General features: G+C 45.5%; 1 protein-coding gene across 1 annotated transcript in view; it reads right to left on the bottom strand.

Annotated features, from left to right (window-relative positions):
- Window positions 1-3,026, bottom strand: part of LOC144116101 (Golgi-associated plant pathogenesis-related protein 1-like) — a 142,731-nt gene extending 139,705 nt beyond the window's left edge. Inside the window, exon 1 of the mRNA XM_077650780.1 lies at window positions 2,884-3,026. The gene's annotated coding sequence lies outside the window, so the exon portion shown is untranslated. The remainder of the gene's footprint in view (window positions 1-2,883) is intronic.
- Window positions 3,027-10,000: the final 6,974 nt, after the last annotated feature.

The raw sequence follows: 10,000 nt of genomic DNA, 5'->3' as shown, positions 1-10,000 counted from the left end.
ATGGTGAGACGCAGTGCTGGTAACGGACGATGCCTGCAACGCTACAGCCGTATCACCGCCCACAAATTTGGGGGGAGTGCTCAAGCGCGTGACTTGAACTTGCAGCGCAAACTAGCACCGCGAACGGCTTTGTGGCCGCGGCACCTTAATTTGGAAGCAGACTAAGCGCCAAGCCGCGTTTCCGTCGCAATCGCAACGCTGCGCATGCGCAGAGTGCAGTGGGGGTGAGTTCAAGTGATAAAAACCTCTCCCAGCTGTTGTCGGTATGTGGCCGTAGTCGCATTCTTCGCTTCGGTGGCTAGAAGACGGCTGTTATGACGCCAAATTTTTGAACCATCTCAGCCTCAATGAAGGTCGCCGAAAGAATTTCGCCTTAAAAAAACACTGCAGCCTGTCGGCGTCCGCCCTTTTTCATGACCAATGTGCGCAATGAGCAATCGCGAAGTTGTGAACGCGTACAACCTGTCCGAGTGCATTTTGTGGCGTGCTCGTCGATTCAGAAACGACATGAGCAATCATATAACAAGGTACAAGAAGCGCACACCGTACTTATCCGTTCCTCGCGGGCGGGAAGAACATTTCGTTCTCCAAGCGAGAACTGATTTCTCCGCTGCTTGCTCTACGGCTGACGTATATTCATTTGTGTTTATTACTTGGTCATCGTCATCATCAACCTGACTAGGCCCACTGCAGGACAAAGGCTTCTCTCATATCTCACCAATTAACGTTGTCTCTGCAATTAACCCTGTACTTGACATCCTACTGGTCGAGTTTACAGGGGCTTATCGTTGGTTTCTCTTTTTTCTAGTTGCGCTGATCTCGTTCTTTGATGTGAATTGGCGCTACCTTTAGGCAGCACCAATTCACGCACACGAACTAGTGGCGATATGCAGCTCTTTCTAAGTCGGGGTAGCAACGGTAATATTTCCTGGCAACCCGTCAACCTGAGCCCGATCCTTTAGGTTGAGAGGACATGGTAGTATACCGCTAAATACGACGGCGAGCCAAATGGGAGTGAGCCAGCCCACCCCGCGCAATAATGCTTCGGTCCGTTATCTGCGAGGCATGCGCGTAGCACAGAGGCATCCCTCATTTACGGAAGTGACTCCCACTTGTGAAGATAAATGTTGCTTAGTCCTCTCGTACACTGAGTTGAACGTGGTTGCGTGCCATAAATTGGACGCTCCAAAACTTGAACAGCGTGGAGTGGTGAGGTTTTAAACAGCTGAAGTTGTTCCCAACAAGAAATCTGTCGCCGTAGGGCTGCCGTGTACGGTGAACATTGCATTTCACTGGTCACTGTGAAGCCTTGGAGCAAACGGTTCAAATGAACACGTGAAAGTTGCAAAGAGGATCCAAGACCGGGCCAAAGCCACCGTGCAATCACTCCCAACACAATTGCAAAGCTTGATGAGCTGGTTAGCCGTGATTTCCACCGGAAAGGTGCTGTTCACTTTTTTTTCGCTCGTCAGGGGCCATTACTGATAGAATTTGCTAAACCTGGAGAGACTGACTATCAATACGTTCCGATACTGTGAAACGCTGGATCGGCTGCGTGTCGCAGTAAAGAACAAACGACGGGGAAAATTGACGAATGGGGCCATCTTGCTCCACGAAAATGCCCGTCCCCACGTCGGTGATGTGGTCAACACAAAACTGGCAAAGTTCAAGCGGTAAACGCTGCAACATCCGCCATACAGGCCAGACCTGTCACCTTGCGACTTCCACGTTTTCGGACAATCGAAAAAACAGCTCAGGGGAACCGGATTCCTGTCGGACGATGACGTGAAAGAGTCAGTTACCTAAATCTGAAGCAGCAACGCAAGGAGTTTTATGAAACTGGAATCACGCGACTTGCTAGTCAGTGGGACAAATGTCTAAATGTTCATGGAGACTACTTTTAAATAAAGTACCCCATTCGTCATATAGTCGCATTGGCTCACTTTCATTTGACTCGCCTCGTAACAGGGACGAAATGAGAAAAGAAGGCAACATAAGCTCTCTCCTTTCGTACCTGTTATTTAGCGCTACCACCATGCCCTCTCAATCGAAAACACCAATTAGCCCAGCTTTCTGCCTTAAATGCTCCTTTAGGCAATTTTCTTTTGGAAAAAACTACCTGTTTACTGTGTTTCGGTAGGACGCCGAGAGCGCGTCTAAATTCCCCCAGATGCAGAATCCTGACACGTGCTAGCTTATCCACGTACCGTTTCTGGCACCAGGCGTTTAAAAAAAAAAGTGTTCTACAACCGCACTACCAATAAGACGCGGTTGGTTGGTACTTGCCCATTACAGTCGGAACAACGCTGTACAAGAAAGGATGAAAGAATAGTGGCCAGGCGCAGTTGCAGGAATCCGCAAGCGGTTATGCCACGTGCACTACACTTTTTATGTGCTTTAAAGGAATTTTCTGGCTTGTCAGTGTTGTTTTCGATAGCAGAGACGTAATTTATATCACGCGACTCTAGCCTATAAAGCAGAGTGAATTAGTATTCCACTTTAGTGCCCCTTTAAGCTTCGAAACAACACTCGCGGCTCCTTCGTGTAACCTGTCACAGTCTGTTGACAACTCAGCGTATCCGCGACTCTCCAAATAAGCTGATCCAGCACACGTCTGAAATTTGGCTTGAGATTTTTTCTTTCTTCAAAACTGCAAGTAGCGCTGAAAGTGGCCCGTTATAATCTACGGCTAACGTGCACTCAAAACTGCCTAGCCCTGTTCTCGGCTCTACGACTGGCGCTTCCCCGACACTGCCTCCTCCAACGCGGTCGGAAAAGACGGCGTCGCCTCTGTTTTCACTTTCATTCCGGCAGTGACGACGCTGCTTTGACAGGGCGTACCGCGCGCGCGTACACGCTCCAAATGCACCCTTTCGCACTCACATAACGAAGCAGCAAAGGCGCTTCTCTCCATGGAACCTCCTCCCTGGCGTCCCGTCCGTGCTGCCAGCAGGCGTGTCGACCGCGATCCGGAGCTCGGACGCGCCGTCGCCCGCGAACCGTGCCAGCAGCCGCAGTAACACCCGCCTCGCTCGGCGCCAGCGACTACGGTCACCCGCACGGCTGCCGCCGCCGCCGCGGACGACGGGTGGAGGGGGAGAGAAGACTCCTCCTCTGCCAACTCGCGCCGCCGTTCCCGAAATATGTCACGGCTCCCGTTGCGAGGAAAAATCCGTCAGCGGCGGTTTCGTGGACGAAAACTCCAGATTGGTCGAAAAGACGGTTACGTCACACGTGGAGCGGCAGATTCGAAAAGCGATTAAGACATTTGGAAACAGGCGATTAAAAGGGAAAGGCAGATCTCTTGAAACACGGTGGGGAGATTGTGCTAGAAAAACTGGCCACCCTGTATACGCAATGCCTTATGACCTCGACCGTACCAGAAGCTTGGAAGAAAGGGGACATCAAGGACTTGAAAAATTGCAGAGCGATCAGCTGAGTATCCGTTGCCTACAGGGTATTCTTTCTTTATTTATTTATTTATTTATTTATTTATTTATTTATTTCGGAATGCTGCAGAGTCGCTTGATTCCAATTAGGAATGGACACAAAGAAAAAGTACATCAGCAAAACACATCGACGACGGTAATAAAAACCAAATACAGGAAATTTAGGCATGTAATACTGCAATAAAACAGTACAAATACAACTTAAAGCAAGCATTATCAGGTTTGTAATGAACACTTCAGCACTGCGGCTGTCGACAATATATTTTGGCAATTTATTCCAAGCGCGTATGGTTCTCAGAACAAAAAAAAAAGAATACTTAAAGATATTATTTAGAGGGCTGTATTCCTGGATCATTTTCCCGTTATCAAAACGCCAGCATATGCGCAGATTGTGACGGGCAATGCAATTGTGATTGTAAATTTGTATTATGTTCTTATATACTTAATGCAAGTATTTCAATCTGCATTCGGAACGTCTCTCGTTAAGTGTATAAACCCAAAGATAATCATTTCTTTCACGCTATCAGTGCGCGTGTGTCTGCTGCAAATAAATCTAGCCGCGGTTCTTTGAATTTCTCTAATTAGCCAGGGTTTATCTTTGTATAAAGGTTCCATAGACACGTCGCATACTGTAGACATGGACGGACCAACGCTTTATACGCTGCTAGTTTCACATGCATGGAGTTTTTGAAAGCTTGCGTCGAATAAACCAGAGAGATTCAAAGGCTTGGCGCAGACAGCAATAATGGGAAGATTCCAACTCAGATTGTGTGTAATAGTAACTCCGAGATATTTAACAGCCGATGATTCCTTAAGTACAGTGCAGTTTACAAAATAAAATTGTTGCAAAACGGTTTTGTTCTTGGATATGCGGAGGACTAAGCACTTGTCAGCGTTTAAAAACATGTTCCAATATGTGCACCAACATGAAACTTCAGCGAGGGTTTTGTTAAGTTTAGTTTGGTCGGCTACAGAATTAACCCAGGAGAACAGAACGCAGTCATCTGCGATAAGTTTTATCGTAAAATCACTGTGACTTTCACAATATTGTGATGCCCTCAATTAGGATCCAGCATTCATACGCGGGGGTCCACGCAGAGAGGAAAAGAGACACAGGATGCGCAAAACAAGGAAGCAAGACAAATCATAAAATAACTAGCCGGGCAACTGGTGCCTGTACGGCTCACCAAGAGTGCAGAGGTTCTGCTGGCAAGTCCTTCCAAGTCGGCGCACCCACGAAGCGATGTTTCACTCGGTGAAGGCTGAGGTAGTCTGCGACAGTAGTGACGGTTACGGGGAGGAAAAGCACTTGGTCGGTGGCACGGGAAGTGGACCAGGCTTCGTCCGGGACTCGATCGTTCTCGGCTTCGGGACGGAAGGTGTTCGACTGCTGTCGGATCTCTCCCACGGCGATTGTTTCCACCACTTGGAAGAGCTGAATGAGAAGGGGAGACCTCCCTTCCTGGTATCCCGTGCTTGCTCCTTTTTATCCCCTCGTCGAGGGTCGTCGCCATCCTTACTCTCCCACCGGACAGCGTGGAGCTGTCGACGTGGCATTTTCTCTCTCGCAACGGCGTCGCAGCCCTGGTGTGACGTGGCACTCCCTGACGTGGCACTCGGTTACGCTCGTCACAATATCATTATTTAAATAAGCAGTAAAATCGGTCCCATAACTGAACCTTGTGGTACCCCTGAGGTTACCGGCAGTGTCTCTGAGCAGTACTTGTCAACTTGGACGTGCTGATACCTGTTTTCTAGACGTGCTGGCAGCTATCTGAGACGTCATCTGTAGGCAAATTTTACAGCGAGATTTGTTGCATGGCGCACAGCCGGAGAACACTGGACGGGTGACTTTGGAAGAAGTTGAAAGATCTCGCAGGTTTTCAGCACGTCGGAATGCACCTCGTGGTGGTTCTTTAATGATGCCCTTTAAGCGGTCACTTTGCATCATGATATTATGCCTTCTTTGAATGCCTGTTGCGTTGGGAGCGGAGGCCCAGTAGGTAAAGACAAAATTAGTTTGTTGTTTGAAGCTACGTGCTTTTGTTTCGCACGGTAACTACTCGCGGTCACATGCACCTGAGTGCTTCACGGCGCTGTCAATTCCATTTGCCGGATACTTCTGTTCGGTAAGAACAGTGCAAAATTCTGCGCAATTCTTGTAAAACGCCGATGGCTCTTTTAATCGTACTCTATAAAAGCGGAAGACCTGACTGTAGGGAATGCTGACAGTAAGGATAGATAGATAGATAAATAGATAGATATACAGATTGATTGATTGATTGATTGATTGATTGATTGATTGATTGATTGATTGATTGATTGATTGATTGATTGATTGACTGACTGACAGGTAGACAGACAGACAGACAGACAGACAGACAGACAGACAGACAGACAGACAGACAGACAGACAGACAGACAGACAGACAGACAGACAGACAGACAGACAGACAGACAGACTTTGCAGCGGCGGCAGCAGCGGCAGCAGCGGGACAGCACGGCTTCCGTTGTCTCTCTTCTTCTATGCCTCGCAGATTGCCTATCGTCCGCCGGCCTCATCGATATATCGGCCACCCATGATCATCCCGTGACAAGCCACGAGCCCGCTTCTACGTCACGGTCTACGTCATCACCATACCGCGGTGCCAGCTCTACGTAAACCCGACGCAAGCACTGCGACGCTTCACTTGGCAGCGGCGGCAGCAGCGGGACAGCACGGCTTACGCTGTGTCTCTTATTCTATGCCTCGCAGGTTAGGCACTATGTGCGACTAAATTATTCACGTTGCTTTTTTTCTGCTGTTGCTATTGCCAAAGTCATTTTTTCTGTGTCTGTTTTTGCTGCAATGTCCCCTGAGGAACAAAAAATGCTGAAAGATTTGAAACAAGAAATTCGTGATATGCGCGCATCTCTGGAGAGAGAATTTAGGAAGGAAAATAGAGAGATTAAGAATAGCCTGAATCATATGAACAAAAGTGCTGAGGAAATGTGTACCACCATGAAAGATATTCAGAAAGAAAACGCTGAAATCAAGGCTGAGAACGCTTGCCTCACTTCAGAGTGCACACTACTGAAGAAGCGTGTACTGGAAGCTGAGCTCCGAATTGTACAACTAGACCAATATTCCAGAAATAAGAATCTGGAAATCAAAGCTGTTCCAACTTCACAGGCCAAAAACCTTTCTGCCATTCTGAAAAAAGTCGGAGAAGTTGTAGGTGAGCCTATTAGTGAAAATGATGTTGAGATCTGTCACAGAATTCCAACGAGGGATCCTGGGCAGTGTAACATTGTGGTACAGTTCCGCAGCCGATCAAAACGCGACGCTGTCCTCAACAAAACTCGAAAGAAGCGACTATCAGCCACTGATCTTGGCTACACACAGTCTTGTGCTGTGTTGTCAATGAACACCTGTGCTCTGAATTGAAAAAACTTTTGGGCATGACGATCGCGCGAAAAAGGGAAAAGAATTGGCGTTTCGTTTGGACGCGGGACGGGAAGATTTTCGCTAAGAAAAGTGAATCCTCCCGGTCACTGCAAATAATGCATGTTTCTGATCTGGAAAAAATTTACTAACCAAGGTTTCATGGCTACTAATGATGACGTCATGTTTGGAAGCGCTACGCACGCATCATATTTTGCGCCGCATGAAGTTGGCAGCCTGTAGGCCGAAAATAAGAACTGCCTATCTTTTATCCATCTTAATGCGCAGTCTGTCCGAAATAAAGACGAACAGATTCGTGCACTTATCGCTGCGTTTGGCTTTGCTCCTGACATATTAATGGTGACAGAAACATAACATCAATGTGAATCGGAAGTTCTTAAGTTACCTGGCTACACAACATTTTTTATGAATCGATCATGTCGAAGAGGAGGTGGCGTTCTGTTAATGGCAAAAAGCACACTCCGTTGCAACATTGTTGCATCTTTTTCTCTTGTTACGTTGGATTATGAAGTGCTTACTGTTCAGTGCAATGATAATGTTTTCTGCGTCCTATATCGACCACCAGGATCGAGCAAGCAGAACTTTCTGTCTTTTATGGAAAAATGCTTCTGCTGGGTGACTGATAATGGTTACCAGTTAATTCTGGCAGGGGACCTAAACATTGATTTCTTAAAGGCTTCTACTTCTCGGGGAGAACTTAGCAAGACAATCGAATCAAATGGTTTTGAAAATGTTATAAATATTCCGACTCGTATTTCTATAGATACATCGACATTAATTGACGTCTTCATAACCAACATCCACCATTCTAACATTTTATCTGGTGTTGTGAGTGCTCATATAAGTGATCACGTTCCAATATTTCTTTTGATGACCCAGTGTTCACCCTCAACATCCAAACACCGTTTAGCACAAATGGTTCGTGATGTGAATATGCAAAGCCTGAAGTATTTTCGTGAGGCAATATCGCTAATAGATTGGTCAGAACTGATGCGTACGTGCCAGTGATCCAGAAACTGCTTATGAATACTTTTTCGCTTGGTTTAAGGATACCTATGATAAATGCTTCAAATACAAAGTAGTTAAACCAGCACGTAAAGCCAAAAAACCATGGATAAATAAAAACTGTATCCGTGAAATTCGTGCCAAAAACCGCCTCTACAAGACTTTTATTGACACCAGGACTGAAAAAGCTTTGCATGAGTTTAAGGTGCAAAGGAACAAAACAAATAGTCTTTTGCGTAAAGAGGAGAGACGGTATTTGAATAATTTGTTCAATATTGACGTAATAAAGAAATCTGATGTTATCTGGAAGCGTATTAATGGTTTTCTTGGGCGAGGAGATAAGAACACGACTATAACAGAAATTACACTAGGTGATAAAGTTTCATCAAATGAGACGCTTGCAGCTACATTTAATAACTATTTGGTTTGGTTGGTTTATGGGGGTTTAACGTCCCAAAGCGACTCAGGCTATGAGAAACGCCGTAGTGAAGGGCTCCGGAAATTTCGACCACCTGGGGTTCTTTAACGTGCGCTGACATCGCACAGCACACGGGCCTCTAGAATTTCGCCTCCATCGAAATTCAACCGCCGCGGCCGGGATCGAACCCGCGTCTTTCGGGCCAGCAGCCGAGCGCCATAACCACTCAGCCACCGCGGCGGCTGTGTAACTATTTCACAACCTTAGTAAACAGTACTCATGATCCTAATTCTTTGAGTTATCTTCGCTGCAGGACTAAACAATCTGTATTTTTAGCGCCTACTACGGAAAATGAGGTATTCACTACTTTTATGTCCATCAAAAACAGCAGATGTGACGTCGAAGGATTCGAGATCATGCCAATTAAGCATGTCCTGGACTTGATTCTACCTGCATTAGTACACATAATCAACTTGATATGTTCCAGGGGCTCGTTCCCGAAAAGACTTCAGGTTGCGAAGGTAGTAGTTTTGTACAAAGGTGGTGATAAAAACGAACTGACAAACTACCGTCCAATATCTGTGTTGCCCATTATTTCTAAAGGTATAGAAAAACTAGTACATGCCCGCATGACATCGTTTCTGATCAAACACGACCTTATAACTAGTATGCAGTATGGCTTTGTGAAAGGGCAGTCGACAGAAACGGCCTTACTTACTCAAAAGGAAATTATATTGCAGTCGTTTGAACAGCAATTATGTATTCTGGGTATCTTTGTTGATTATTCGAAGGCGTTTGATTGTATAAATCATTCCACACTACTCAACAAACTTGAACATTATGGATTTCGTGGCGTATTTCTTGAATTATTACAGTCGTATCTGCAACACCGTGTGCAACAAGTGATCATAGAACGATATGTGTCTAATTTAAAGCCAGTTCACGCGGGAGTTCCACAAGGAAGTATTCTGGGGCCCCTGCTTTTTTGTATTTATATCAATGACTTAGTTACTATAGATAATAATGTGAAATTTATTATGTACGCGGACGACACAACTATTCTGGTTACCGCACCGAATTCCACAGAGGCTATCGGTATCGCAAATGAAGCACTAACAAAACTGTCCTCGTGGTCTACCGCAAATTCACTTAGTATAAATATTAAGAAAACAACAGCTGTTCTGTTCAGACCAAGAAATCGTAATGTCGCTACAGACCTAACATTACAACTTAATAATTCAATTATTCCGATTGTGCCCACTGTTAAATGTCTTGGGGTTGTATTCGAACAACATATGTAGTGGAATTTGTATGTGGATTTAGTCGCTGAGAAAATATCCCTTGTGAGTGGAATTTTATGCAGGTTAGGACATTTTCTCCCTAAAAGCATCAAACTTCTCCTATACAAATCCTTGCTTCTCAGCCAAATTCATTATTGCCATCTTGTTTGGGGTACTACGACACTTTCTAATATCACCACATTACACAGAATACAAAAAAAAGACCGTCCGTAGTATTCTGGACGTTCCCCACGACACACATACGCACCCACTTTTCAAAAAACTGAATTTACTTCCTATACCTGATATTTATGAGCAAACACTAATTCATCGATATAAGACAGGTATTAAAAGAAATAATAGCACGTTAAATACTATACCGAACTTAAAACGTAGAGATAGG

This window comes from Amblyomma americanum, chromosome 1 (assembly GCF_052857255.1).
Source record: "Amblyomma americanum isolate KBUSLIRL-KWMA chromosome 1, ASM5285725v1, whole genome shotgun sequence".
Classification (NCBI taxonomy): Eukaryota; Metazoa; Arthropoda; class Arachnida; order Ixodida; family Ixodidae; genus Amblyomma; species Amblyomma americanum.
Note: the sequence above shows the minus strand (reverse complement) of the source record. Positions and strands in the feature narration are given on the sequence as shown.